The 14,492-nt window shown below is 42.1% G+C and overlaps 2 long non-coding RNA genes across 2 annotated transcripts; one reads left to right on the top strand and one right to left on the bottom strand.

The window, feature by feature from the left end:
- Positions 1 to 11,050: 11,050 nt before the first annotated feature.
- LOC120935430 lies at positions 11,051 to 11,731 on the bottom strand. The gene is made up of 3 exons (XR_005748480.1): positions 11,565 to 11,731; positions 11,346 to 11,468; positions 11,051 to 11,162 (listed from the first exon to the last, which is right to left on the bottom strand). It is a non-coding gene; the product is annotated as an uncharacterized LOC120935430 (long non-coding RNA).
- Positions 11,732 to 13,234: 1,503 nt separating this feature from the next.
- LOC120935431 lies at positions 13,235 to 13,862 on the top strand. The gene is made up of 3 exons (XR_005748481.1): positions 13,235 to 13,348; positions 13,445 to 13,567; positions 13,751 to 13,862. It is a non-coding gene; the product is annotated as an uncharacterized LOC120935431 (long non-coding RNA).
- Positions 13,863 to 14,492: the final 630 nt, after the last annotated feature.

Genomic DNA, 14,492 nt, shown 5'->3' on the forward strand with positions numbered 1-14,492 from the left:
AAGATTGCAACTATATGGTCGGGATCAACCCTGATGCCTGGACCGGCACTCAGATCAGCCTCTCAGTGAGCCACTGAGAGCCTAAGCCTTCCACTCCAGGGAGCACAGGGGGGGGGGGGCACAGCTGAGAGTCGGTGACTGGTAATCATGAATAACTTAGAATCGAGCGATCAATGGAGTTTGACCACTCGGTTCTCAGCTTTAGAGTGGGTAGGGGACAGATGCTGCATCCACCTAGTTAAGTATGATTCTAAAAAAAAAACTCAACTTCTCTTTTAAGCTGGCCATACATAGATTGAAATTTGGTAATTTCAGCAGGGACCGGACAAATTTCGAACCATGTATGGTCACTGTAGTTAAATAGAAGTCAATCTACTGATCGACTTCTGTTCAAACATTGGAAATGTTCTGCTTGATCAGCACTGCAAACTAGACATGTGCATTAATTTTCGTCCAAATTTCGGGGATTTTCGCGTTCGTTTTAACAAACGATAACGAAGCGCAGAATCCAAAATCTGAAAGATCCAAAATAAAAAAATGCTTTATTTTTGTTTCTGTTGCGACAACAGTTCGATATCTATAGAAAATTCGACATGACGGTGACAATAGCGATCTGTGTCTATCGAACCTGCGGTTGAATGTGCCTAACCTAACTCTATTAGTCCAGGATTATTCGACAAAGAGAGAAAAGATTCAACATTATAGAGACATGAAGATTCGACGAAGCAGCGAAAAACATATGATCACCACGAGCGGACATTTATGGTCAAATACTCTGCCCATAGGCTATAGAATAATTCAATTGTTGGTTGACTGGTAATAATAATTAAATAATATAATTAATACTAGTCATACAACATTAGAATTCTACTATAGATTGTGGGCGGAGCATTCAAACGCAAATGTACAATCGCGGCTTAAAACATCCGACAGACACCATAAGCCTTCAATTGACAGATTCTACCTTAATTAGGATTTTCAGACGAATGCATTTTTTAACAAAACAAAATAAATAACAATGAATTTTCGGGAGTAACTAAATAAATATATTTTTCGAACAAAACCGAAATTCCGAAACAAAATATTTCAGTGTGCACATGTCTACTGCAGGCTGCAGTGCTCATCTGTGCTGGGGGCTTTGACAGTGGGGGGGTCGCCCCTCTCTTTGAATACAAAGAAATAGTGGGGGGTATTCTCCCACCCATTTCAAATGCGTGGAAGAGAAAATCAAAATGTGGCCAGTTCAGCAGGAACCGATATTCAGTACGTGTGTAGCCCTGTCTTTTCAACCGGATTCTGTTGAATGGTCCGGCTGTAAAACCAGCTTGTGATCAGCGCTTGCAGGCAATAGCTGCAGCGCTGATCTGTGGATTCTGACTAAGTGGGTTGCCAGAATACAATAGCACAAAGTGAGAGATCCCTGAATCCACAACGCATGTGTGGATGCAGGGGACTTTGATATTTTTTTTTATTATTCAACCCGCTGGTGTTGGTGGTGGCAGGAGCTGGTGGTATCAGGTGGTGGCAGGAGGAGCTGGTGGTGGGGGCAGGAGGAGCTGGTGGTCGGGGTAGGAGAAGGTGGTGGTGATGGCAGGAGAAGCTGGTGGTGGTAGGAGGTGATGGTGGCAGGAGCTGGTGGTGGTGGTGGCAGGAGCTGGTTGGGGCAGGAGCTGGTGGTGGCAAGAGGAGCTGGTGGTATCAGGAGGTGGCAGGAGGAGCTGGTGGCAGGAGGAGCTGGTGGTCGGGGTAGGAGAAGGTGGTGGTGATGGCAGGAGAAGCTGGTGGTGGTAGGAGGTGATGGTGGCAGGAGCTGGTGGTGGTGGTGGCAGGAGCTGGTTGGGGCAGGAGCTGGTGGTGGCAAGAGGAGCTGGTGGTATCAGGAGGTGGCAGGAGGAGCTGGTGGTGGTGGCATGATAAGCTGGTGATGGTGGCAGGAGGAGCTGGTGGTATCAGGAGGTGGCAGGAGGAGCTGGTGGTGGTGGCAGGAGGAGCTGGAGATATCAGGAGGTGGCAGGAGGAGCTGGTGTTGGTGGTGGCAAGAGGTGGTGATGGCAGGACAAGCTGGTTGTAGTAGGAGGTGATGGTGGCAATAGCTGGTGGTGACAGGAGGAGCTAATGGTGGCAGGAGGAGCTGGAGGTGGTGGTGGCAGGAGGAGCTGGTGGTATCAGGAGGTGGCAGAAGGAGATGGTTGTGGGGGTAGGAGAAGCTGGTGGTGGTGGCAGGAGGTGGTGGTAGCAGGAGATGGTGATGGTAGGAGAAGCTGGTGGTGGTAGGAGGTGATGGTGGCAGTAGCTGGTGGTGACAGGAGGAGGTGATGGTGGCAGGAGGAGCTGATGGTGGTGGTGGTGGCAGGAGGAGCTGGTGGTGGTGGTGGCAGGAGGAGCTGGTGGTATCAGGAGGTGGCAGGAGGAGCTGGTGGTGGTGGCAGGAGGAGCTGGTGGTATCAGGAGGTGGCAGGAGGAGCTGGTGGTGGTGGTGGCAGGAGGAGCTGGTAGTATCAGGAGGTGGCAGGAGAAGCTGGTGGTGGTGGCAGGAGGAGCTGGTGGTGGGGGTAGGAGGTGGTGATGGCAGGAGAAGCTGGTGGTGGCAGGAGGTGATGGTGGAAATAGGAGGTGGTGACAGGAGGAGCTGGAGCTGGAGCTGGAGGTGGTGGTGGCAGGAGGTGATGGTACACAAAAAAACGATGGACCTTTTTTATATTGAAAATTACAGAAATATGATTTTTTTTTACCTTTTTTTTCCACCTTAAATCGCATTGCTATTTGCATAGTGTACTTGTTTGTATCCTAAATACTGAAATTGGCACCTAAAACTGTAAACAACTTTTGTAAAATGCCAGTAAAAATGGGGCTGTGCCAGAAAATTTCGGGTGTCGTGCCAGTAAATTTTAATTTGGTAGGTTGGCAACACTGACCGCATGATGCTGTTACTTTTGCCCATATGAATGCTACACAACAAAAAATGATGCCATCTCTAAACAAATTACGCAACACTATCATGGATGAAAACTATAGTCTTTTTCCATCAACCTAAAATTAGCTTGCTATAGGAGAGGCACATCTAGTATTCTTGGCAATGCCAGATAACTGTAAACATTTCCAATATGATGGTTGTGAGTAGGGTCCCTTTCACACATGCAGACCATTCATTTCATTAGTTCAGTCAAGTCTTTTCAAAGAAAAAAATGTTTTTTATCTGTTTTTCATCAATTGATCATCAGCTTTTTCATCAGTTTTTCATCTGATTTTCACCGGGGGTTTTCATCAGCTGCTCATCAGTTTTTCATCAGTTTATTTACATCCACTACCAAAGCAAAAACAGAAAAAAAAATGGTACATTTTTCAGTTTACATCCGTTTTTTATCTAATCCGTTTTTTAAAGGAAAAAAATAAAGCTTTGATCCGTTTAAAAAAACAAATACAGATGTAAACAGATGTAAATGGATGATCATTCATTTACATCCGTTTTTCTACAGAGATGCATTGATGTCTGTTTTTTTATCCGTCAACGGATGAATGAAAAATTGACAAACGGGCCGCATGTGTAAAAGGGGCCTAAGGATGAACTCCGAAATTGTAACAAAAACCTAAAACGAGCTACAGTTTAAGACTGAGTCTGGTAACATCTGTGTCCACACTTCAGATAAAATGTTACATAAAATGTAAGATCTATGGCCCGGATTCACAGAGACTTAAGACGATAAGTCCAAATGTGCGCCGTAAGTCTCCTACGCCGACGTATCTTGGGTGCATATTTACGCTGGCCGCTAGGGGCGCTTCCGTTGATTTACGCGTCGAATATGTAAATGAGCAAGATACGCCGATTCACGAACGTACTTGCGCCCGTCGCTGTAATCTACGCTGTTTACGTAAGACGTTTTTCCGGCGTAAAGTTAAACCACCAAAAAGCTGGTCTAAGTCGTTTAGGGTATGGACGTCGGAACTGCCGTCGGATTTTACGTTGTTTGCGTAAGTCGTACGTGAATGGGGCTGGACGTAAGTTACGTTCACGTCGTACGCATTGAGCCAAGGTATCTTAGGGAGTATTTGCGACGTGATTCTGAGCATGCGCGCGCATGCGCTGTTCGTTCGGCCATGCATTTACATGGGGTCACGCTTCATTATAATACTACACGCCCACTGCCTTGGTACTTTGAATTAGGCGGGCTTACGCCTGCCCATTTACGTTACGCCGGTGTAAATATGGGAGCAAGTGCTTTGTGAATACTCAGCTTGCCTCTCAATGTTACGTCGGCGTAGCGCATATGAGATGCGCTACGCCTATCTAAAGATGCGCCGATCTCTCTGAATCTAGCCCTATGTATTTAAATATGCCTTCAGCAATGGGGCTATTTTTTTTCTATGTGGTGAACTGATTATTTGTTCTCCCCAATCATGCACTTAGGCTGCATTCACACCTAAGCATAGGCGATTTGCGGCATTTTTTACCGCGATTTGCCGCGACAAAACGCGTTGTTTTTACCGCGGTTTTGTACAGGTCATTGGTACCAATGGAAAACGCCCAAGCCGCCCGATTTGCGTGTCAAAAAAGGGTTCGGTACTTGTTTGAAATTCAGGTGCTCGTTCGGCGTTCGGCGTTTTGCGTTGGAGATGTGAACCATCTCCATAGAGAATAATATTATTTTTCCCCTCTAGCGTCTTTGAGCGTCGCGCTTCAGGCGACAAAACGCTCAGGTGTGAATGCAGCCTAAAACCTGTCCCCTATACATGGTCAGATTACAAAAAGAAAAATCTGCATTTACCTGTATACACTTTGATGGGCCAGGTAGGCCAGGCAAGCACTGAGATCAATTTACTTAGGCCCCATTCATACCTCAGCCTTTTGGAGATTGAAGCTCCAAAACGCTGGAGGAGAAAAATTCAATTATTGTTTATGGAGATGGTTCACATCTCCAGTACAAGCTCAAAAAAGTTCTGGAGCTTTTTTGTTACTCAAATCGGGCAGATTTGAGCATTTTTGGCACGTTTTAATTCTCATAGAAATTAATACAAACACGATTTGTAAGGGTTAAGGTTAGTGGTTAATATTTTATTTACTATTACTTAGTATTAATTTATTTATTTATGATTATTTTTATTTATTTGTGTACTTATTTTACATTTATTTATTCCTTTATCCTTATTATTATTTTTAGTAGTAGCAGTATTAACACCCTAACCCTAAAAAATAAATAAAAAAAAACCCTATGTCAGGAGGCTAGTTCAGCTAATACTATTTCTCATACAGCTAATGAAAGTTCTTCTGCAGCTAAAGCTAATTCTTCTGCAGCTGCCAGCTACTGCTTATTCCCATACAGCTAATGCTCATGCATGTGTACCAGCACAAAGGCAAGCTTAGGCTCATATCAAGTGTGCACTGACATGTAGGCACCTCCTGACAACCCTATTGTCTTACCATGTATGACACCATCTCACCTTGACTACCACGTCCCTGGCTGCAGCAGTCACCTGCTATCAAAATAAAATGTTTTTGTTTTTTTTTATTTTTTTTACAAGACCGTTGTTTAACAGCATCTCCCTTGCACACTGGTTAAAGTGGATGTAAACCCACTCTCATCCTTTCTAAACTACTGCCATAGTGCTGATCTATAAGGATATACATGCCTCCTGCATGTATCCTTTCCTGTCAAATGTTTCCCCTCTGTATGTTATAAGAACTAAGAAAATGCAGATTCTGTGGGTGGATCTGTTGTCTGGAGCTCTGTGGGTGGAGTCCTGCCCTCCTTTAAACTCCCCTTGCCAACATGCATTTTTCCTGTGTATTTCTTACACTAGACAATAGAAGCATCAATTAGCGCACAAACAATACAATTAAACTAAAAATATTGCAAGCTGAACACAAAAAAAGGTAATCACGACCTCAAATGTAGCAAATGAAAAAATATGTAAGTGCAGCGCAATAAAAGTCCATATAAAAGTGATTGAAGATGACACCCAGTGATACAGCAAAAACTCTTCAAACAAAAGTGATGTTTCCTCCACCAACAAGAGAAATGCTTCCTTACCAGATGGGATGGACCATTTGCGTTAACAACTGGTCAAAACAGCTTGGTCTCACCACGGGAGAGGATGGATCCAGCAGAGTGATAAGTAATCCGATCAGATATAAAAAAAAAGAATACACAATTTCAGTGTAGACTGTTTATGTTTTATTCCAAGGGTAAAAAAGTTCACTATACAGCAAAAATCCTGGACTGGACAATTTGCACAAAGAAATCCACTGAGGGACTATCGTCTGGTATAGCGGACAGGATTAAAAGCATTAAAAAAGCATGGCATGTAGCCGTGGTGTACAGCCGCGAGCGGCAATAGAAAAGGACGCGGGTGACGTCACAAAGCTCCTCCCCGTACGCACGTTACGTCCGATTGGACTTCGTCAGTGGTGGGTGGAGCCAGGGCGTCACCCGACTCCTATAAGTACAGACATGGTAACCATGGTGAGAGTCCCAAAACATTACACCGGCCACAACAGGAAGCCAGAGTGAGAGGAAACTCGGCACACCAGCCATAACGAGACAAAAAACCCATGGATACACCGCGCCAACTTTAAAAACACTATAAAATAAACCCCCAATTAGGAGTGTAAAATGCCATTATATTATAAAATACATTAACGTACACCCGTGACCGTTCCTATATACACTAACACATCCTAGATGTATATGGCAACCATAAAACAATAATCGAATAATTCATATATATGATGCATCACATTTGAGCACACTCAGAAGAGATCATAGGGAAATGGCAAAGAGTACATTAAATCAAACAGAAAAAATACATAATAATAAACAATAAAGGATAAAGAACCATACATAGTCATTTATTGGAGATGAACCAGTTGAGATCAAACTCAACGTTCAACCCCCTCGGCACCAAAACCTGACTCTCATGGATCCAAAATGACTCTAAGTTGGCGGATAAAGTTCCCCCCTCTCCAGTGTGGCTGAACCCTCTCTAGACCCCAAAACTTCAAACACCTCTGATCCTTATTGTGGAAATATTGGAAGTGTTTAGATACATTATGGGTCCTTAGTCCTTTGATAATGTTGTTAACATGCTCTCCAATGCGCACATAGAGAGGTCTGGATGTCCTCCCGATGTACTGTAATCCACAATGGTCCATCCGATCTGGTAAGGAAGCATTTCTCTTGTTGGTGGAGAAAACATCACTTTCGTTTGAAGAGTTTTTGCTGTATCACTGGGTGTCATCTTCAGTATTTCTAAGGCCTCGTACTCACGACCAAACATGTCCGCTGAAACTGGTCCGCGGACCAGTTTCTGCGGACATGTCCGACCGCGTTTACGGCCTAGCGGACAGGTTTCCAGCGGACAAAAGTTTCTTAGCGATGGTTAGTACGACTCATCGGACATGTCCGCTGGTTATGACGTATAACCAGCGGCCAGAAATCCTGCGCATACGTCAAATTGATTTTGAGAACGTCGGTGTTGTCTACGTCACCGCGTTCTCTGTCCGCGGGGATTTTGGTATGATGGTGTGTACACACATCAGACCAAAATCTCCCAGCAGACATGTCCGATGAAAACGGTCCGCGGACCGTTTTCATTGGACATGTCTGATCGTGTGTACAGGGCCTTACACTGAATTCTGCTATAATCAGTAACATCCAGTTAAAAAACCCAGAAAAGTAACCACATGACTTCAGAAAAGGAGTGGGGGTGGGAATTAAAAAATAATGCCTGTTTCCAAGCTAGTGCATGAGTTATGTAAATAACCTGTCACTCACAGCAAGGGGGCGGAACGGACTAAGGTTTTTCTCTGTAAGTCTGTTTTATTTCACTGAACGATAAAAAAGGATTGCACAGAGCTGGATTAACTATGTGTGGCAAGACTGGGCACAGATGAAAGGAAATCTTATACTGTACATTGTGACATCAAAAAAATAAAAATAACATTTTCAGGTTTACATCCACTTTAAAGACTCTGGCTCCCAGATTTGGTGTGCTTTGTGTGAGTGGATAGTGTAGGGACAGGTTCTTCATCTGGCAGGGATAGTGCATATCAACAGCAAAAGGTTCCTGAGGAGTAAGGAAAGTGTTGGGACTATGCTATCTTCACTTAGGAAGCTTCCCATTTGGGTGTGGCTCAGCCAGGCCGTATTCCCGCTCCTTGCTGCAGAAGCTCTCATCATTATTTCAAGAGTACGATCCCCTGCAGGGCAGCTCCACACATAACTCAAACCTCAAGACCTCTGCATGTATGATAAACCAATCTCCACCCACAGTATATAAACTGCAATGAAAACACATTGGGCTAGATTCAGGTAGGGGGACGTAATTTTGTGCGGGCGTAGCGTATCCTATTTACGCTACGCCTCCACAACTTAGACGGGCAAGTGCAGTATTCACAAAGCACTTGCTCTGTAAGTTGCGGCGGCGTAGCGTAAATCAGCCGGTGAGGGGAGACATTTGACAGGTAAGTATACATGCAGGAGGCATCTATATCCTTAGATCAGCACCATGGCAATAGTTTAGAAATGATGAGAGTGGGTTTACATCCACTTTAATAGACTCTTGAAATTTGGAGACACACTAAAGATTGTGCTTATTTTATTTTCTCTGTCTTTTATCATATAGCACATGTATGGTTTGACTTGCACGGTTTAATATCACTCAAAGTGATTTATTAATTATTTATTGGTAGCACAATTTATAATTGCTTGTTTGACACTACTGTACAGTTACAACGATTGTTTGCATATATTTAGTATTTGGTTTTGCACAATATTTACAGCGATTCTTTGCACAATTTAAGCAGTGCAGCACCATTCGTTATATAAACTTATGCTACTAGTAGGGGCAAACAACTCCAAACTGGCTTCAGCTGTGAGCTGCTGCAGGTTGGAGTGTTGCTGTTGTGCACAAGTTAACTTTTACAATCATATTGTAAAGTTAAACAGTTCAGTTTTTGACAAAAAGTAGTCATAATAATATATTCTGGTTAGCCCAGTGTCAGGCCTGTGTCAGGCCTGCTAATGAGCGTTGCAATAATTGTACATAACATCAGCATTAGTTAGCTTGAACACTGGGAAGCCGATGCGTGTACCTGGCGGCCGCGATGTCCGCCGGGTACACGCGATCGTCGGTAACACAGCAGGGACGTGGAGCTCTGTGTGTAAACACAGAGCTCCATGTGCTGTCAGAGGAGAGGAGACTGATCTGTGTCCCTTGTACATAGGGACACAGCATTGGTCACCTCCCCCAGTCACCCCCTCCCCCCACACAGTTAGAACACACCCAGGATACACATTTAACCCCTTCCTCACCCCCTAGTGTTAACCCCTTCCCTGCCAGTCACATTTATACAGTAATTAGTGCATTTTTATAGCACTGATCGCTGTATAAATGTGAATGGTCCCAAATTTGTGTCAAAAGTGTCCGATACATCCGCCGCAATATCACAGTCCCAATAAAAATCGCAGATCGCTGCCATTACTAGTAAAAAAAATAATAATAAAAAAAAAAATAATAATTCTGTTCCCCATTTTGTAGGCACTATAACTTTTGCGCAAACCAGTCACTTATTGCGATTTTTTTATTTTTTACAAAAATACGTTGAAAAATACGTATCGGCCTTAACTGAGAAAAAAAATAGTTTTTTTTTTTTTTAAATTGGGATATTTATTATAGCAAATATATATATTTTTTTAAATTGTCACTCTTTTTTTGTTTATAGCGCAAAAAATAAAAACCGCAGAGGTGATCAAATACCACCAAAATAAAGCTCTGTTTGTGGGGAAAAAAGGACGTCAATTTTGTTTGGGAGCCACGTCGCACGACCGTGCAAATGTCAGTTAAAGCGACGCAGTGCCGGAAGCTGAAATTTCGCCTGGGCACGAAGGGGGTTTATGTGCCCAGTAAGCAAGTGGTTAAAGCCTATCCCATTTCTGTTACATCATGTTTTGGCAAGGCAAAGGCCTAGGTCATAAAACCAATTAGCAAGGTATTTTTTAAAGCTTTCATAAGTACCTTAGCAAAACTATTTAGAACAATGCACTCTGAGTCTGGCTTTCTCTTTTTTTTTTAACCTAAGTTTGAACTGCAAGTACCAAAATCTATTCACATTTTATACTCCCTGCTATGATTAAGCTATATTTATATGAGCATTTATACAAATGTATAAGAAAATAACTATTAATTAGATAGAAATTACCTCCATATCAAAAGGTGTAGAGAGATGATTGGACACAATACATCTTCTGTAAAATACATTATACTTAGACATCTTTAGTATATCAAATTATGAGAATATAGAACAGTACCCCTTCAAGAAGAGTGGGCAAAATCGGACTTTGAGGCTCGTGGAAGTATAAAAAATATATATTTTATTACATAAATTTACAAAATGTACACTAACAATGGTATAATGGAATGCAACTGATAACAATCACAATACAACCATTCAGAACAAGAGAATAGTGAAAGAATCCTATTGAAGTCGCCTACGCGTTTCACCGTGGGGCTTCTTCAGGACGAAATGAACAGGATTATTGCTACTATGTAGCCATGATTTTCACAATCTATGAATAGTACACATCATATTAGTACAGCATAAAAAATGATAATGATGATATTTACATAAAGGAAAAAATTCCTAAAACATATATCTTTATCAATTGATTAAAACCAGCGAAAAAACACACACATTTTTGCAATACATATGGGTTACAACATGTGGCTATATCACCTGATACACAGCGGTGGATATAATCATCCAGGAAGATTCCAATGATAGATGAAATATATACCGATGGTAGTAGATAGTACAAAAAATATGTTTAGAGATTGATGATCTGATAAAGAGGGGGAGGAAAAAAGCAATAAGCGCATATTTACGCTAACAATATATGTATATGTGTAAAACCTTAAGCATTATAATATACGCCTATGTATATGTCTACATGCGTATATATGTCCATGGAGAAAAAAGAGAAGTAAAGAAAATAAATTGCAAAGTCTTACATCCTATAATATGTAATAGGGCAACAAGTAAACCATGTTGATTGGAAACATACCGCAGGTCCAGGCCAAATATGTCAATAATGACATGATCAAATACACATTACAGTCCCCAGGCAAAAGAAGACGTGTCGGGGATAGAGATGCAGGTAACCGAATCCCTATTAAGAGTGGAAAGGCAACACATGGATGCGAAGAAAAAAGGAAGAATATGAGAGAAGAAAGGGGGAGAAAAAATGATAAATAAAATAAATATATTGGAAGTCAACGTCAGGCGGAGACGTATCTAAATATTAGACAATGTCTTTGAACCATTACATATAGCAAATGCCAGACATAAATACCTTAAAAATCCACTAGGGGACCTATAGCTGGGGCAAAAGACAGCTCACAGAGGCAAACATAAGGCCATCCATCAATAAAGGAACAGCATCTCCCATATAACAGAGATCGTCTTGCAAACACCTCTGTGGACATATAATAAACAGAGCACCGTTTTCAATAAACATCCAGGGGATTTGGAAATGGATTAGGGAGATTATGGGCGGTCAGCAGGTACTTACTGTGTGCATGTAGCGTCCGTGTATGCCCCAGGGTCACAGCCTGTGCTGAGTACACAGCTGATCTGTGCAGCTGGGTTTAAATACACTGGGGAATTGCATGCTGGCTTGATGACATCATCAGCAAGCGCCGTATGAATACATTGTGCTCCCTGAGAGTAGGAAGGGCTTGATTGGACAGCCCAAGTGGGAGGCACCAGGAGGCCAGAACCAGCCCTGATTGGCCAGATCTCGCCATATAGATAGAATGTAAGAACTGAATACAGCAGCCCAAGTGGGAGGCACCAAGGAAGTGCACCAAATCCCTGATTGGCCGGGTATCGCTGTGTATACAGGGGGGCAGGGCATGTATAGTTAGTATCAAAGATACAAGGCAGACACTGTGGGCGTGAAAGGAGGCGTGTCAGGGTGTAACATAGAAGTATAGGTAAAGCAGCAGGCGGCTAAATATTAAGGGACATTCTGAGTCCCAGCAGCAAAAAAGGAAGGAACTGTCCACACGTCCCAGCACCATACAGATGGCCAAAAACGGGTCAACCACTGAAAAAACGAGACGACCGCTCAACACAATACCATTTGGTAGTGTGTTCCTAAAACCCTGGTGATAAGAAACCACTGCTACAGTAAATCATTTTCTGGTCAAATAATAAGAATAAAGGCCTGGAAAAACAATGCATCCCCTATTTAACACAGTGATGCTTGCAAAAACAATCCCATCAGCCCCACAACAACATAGCAGAGGGCAGAGTAGATTCAAAGTAGCAGAGCTGCGACTGGAAGAGGGTGTCGGTAAATCACAAACATACATATGCCATCCTGGACCTGCAACTCAATTCTAAGGAATCATTGCTAATAAAGCAGTAAAACTATGGCGTCAGGGGGACAAGAGACCCTTAGAACGGCGTAATACAGAAAAGTAAGAAGCGCAAAAGGAGACACAGCAATAGCACCTTCCAAATAGAATAGGCTATAGCGATCTGGCAGAGCCAGGGTTACACCCCCCTATATAAAAAAGCAAGAGTGAACAAAGAAAGAAAAATATCTCCATGGATTTGGTAGATATAAAAAAAGATTATATATTGTTTAGTAGGCTTATACATCCTGGATGCAGGATTCCACCACCGTGTACTGGGGGCCACGTAGATCACACAAATGTACCACACACATGCCAATGTTATACAGTAAGAGAAAAATACTTAATAATCTAAATTAAAAAACATACTTCCTGATGGGTATTAGATCAGAGTAGTTTTGGTATACTTTTGTCTATAGGCAAAGATATTAACTCCAAAAAAGGAGGGGTTATACCTATAGTATGAATGGAGTTCCCTCCCTCATATATCATTTGCACTTTTGAATGTTTCCCAAGATTCCAAACGAGCCATATACACAGACACGAGTATTCGTGACAGTGCAATGCCGTTTCTCCAAGGACTGTGGGGTGAGTTTGCAATGAATGGAACCCCGTTGGCAAACTAGGCATTCCAGCTATATAGGTCAGATCTTTAGAAATGGTTTGAAGCTAATGGCTTCATTAAGACCTGGGAAATAATTGGCTCGGAGCCGATATATCCATTTAGCTTCACACTGTAGAACCTTCTGATCAAAGTTGCCCCCCTTGGATCCTCCTACTCTCAGGGAGCACAATGTATTCATACGGCGCTTGCTGATGATGTCATCAAGCCAGCATGCAATTCCCCAGTGTATTTAAACCCAGCTGCACAGATCAGCTGTGTACTCAGCACAGGCTGTGACCCTGGGGCATACACGGACGCTACATGCACACAGTAAGTACCTGCTGACCGCCCATAATCTCCCTAATCCATTTCCATATCCCCTGGATGTTTATTGAAAACGGTGCTCTGTTTATTATATGTCCACAGAGGTGTTTGCAAGACGATCTCTGTTATATGGGAGATGCTGTTCCTTTATTGATGGATGGCCTTATGTTTGCCTCTGTGAGCTGTCTTTTGCCCCAGCTTTAGGTCCCCTAGTGGATTTTTAAGGTATTTATGTCTGGCATTTGCTATAAGTAATGGTTCAAAGACATTGTCTAATATTTAGATACGTCTCCGCCTGACGTTGACTTCCAATATATTTATTTTATTTATCATTTTTTCTCCCCATTTCTTCTCTCATCTTCTTCCTTTTTTCTTCGCATCCATGTGTTGCCTTTCCACTCTTAATAGGGATTCGGTTACCTGCATCTCTATCCCCGACACGTCTTCTTTTGCCTGGGGACTGTAATGTGTATTTGATCATGTCATTATTGACATATTTGGCCTGGACCTGCGGTATGTTTCCAATCAACATGGTTTACTTGTTGCCCTATTATATATTATAGGATGTAAGACTTTGCAATTTATTTTCTTTACTTCTCCTTTTTCTCCATGGACATATATACGCATGTAGACATATATATAGGCGTATATTATAATGCTTAAGGTTTTACACATATACATATATTGTTAGCGTAAATATGCGCTTATTGCTTTTTTCCTCCCCCTCTTTATCAGATCATCGATCTCTAAAAATATTTTTTGTACTATCTACTACCATCGGTATATATTTCATCTATCATTGGAATCTTCCTGGATGATTATATCCACCGCTGTGTATCAGGTGATATAGCCACATGTTGTAACCCATATGTATTGCAAAAATTTGTGTGTTTTTTCGCTGGTTTTAATCAATTGATAAAGATATATGTTTTAGGAATTTTTTCCTTTATGTAAATATCATCATTATCATTTTTTATGCTGTACTAATATGATGTGTACTATTCACAGATTGTGAAAATCATGGCTACATAGTAGCAATAATCCTGTTCATTTCGTCCTGAAGAAGCCCCACGGTGAAACGCGTAGGCGACTTCAATAGGATTCTATCACTATTCTCTTGTTCTGAATGGTTGTATTGTGATTGTTATCA

Source organism: Rana temporaria, chromosome 4, assembly GCF_905171775.1.
Source record: "Rana temporaria chromosome 4, aRanTem1.1, whole genome shotgun sequence".
Lineage (NCBI taxonomy): Eukaryota > Metazoa > Chordata > Amphibia > Anura > Ranidae > Rana > Rana temporaria.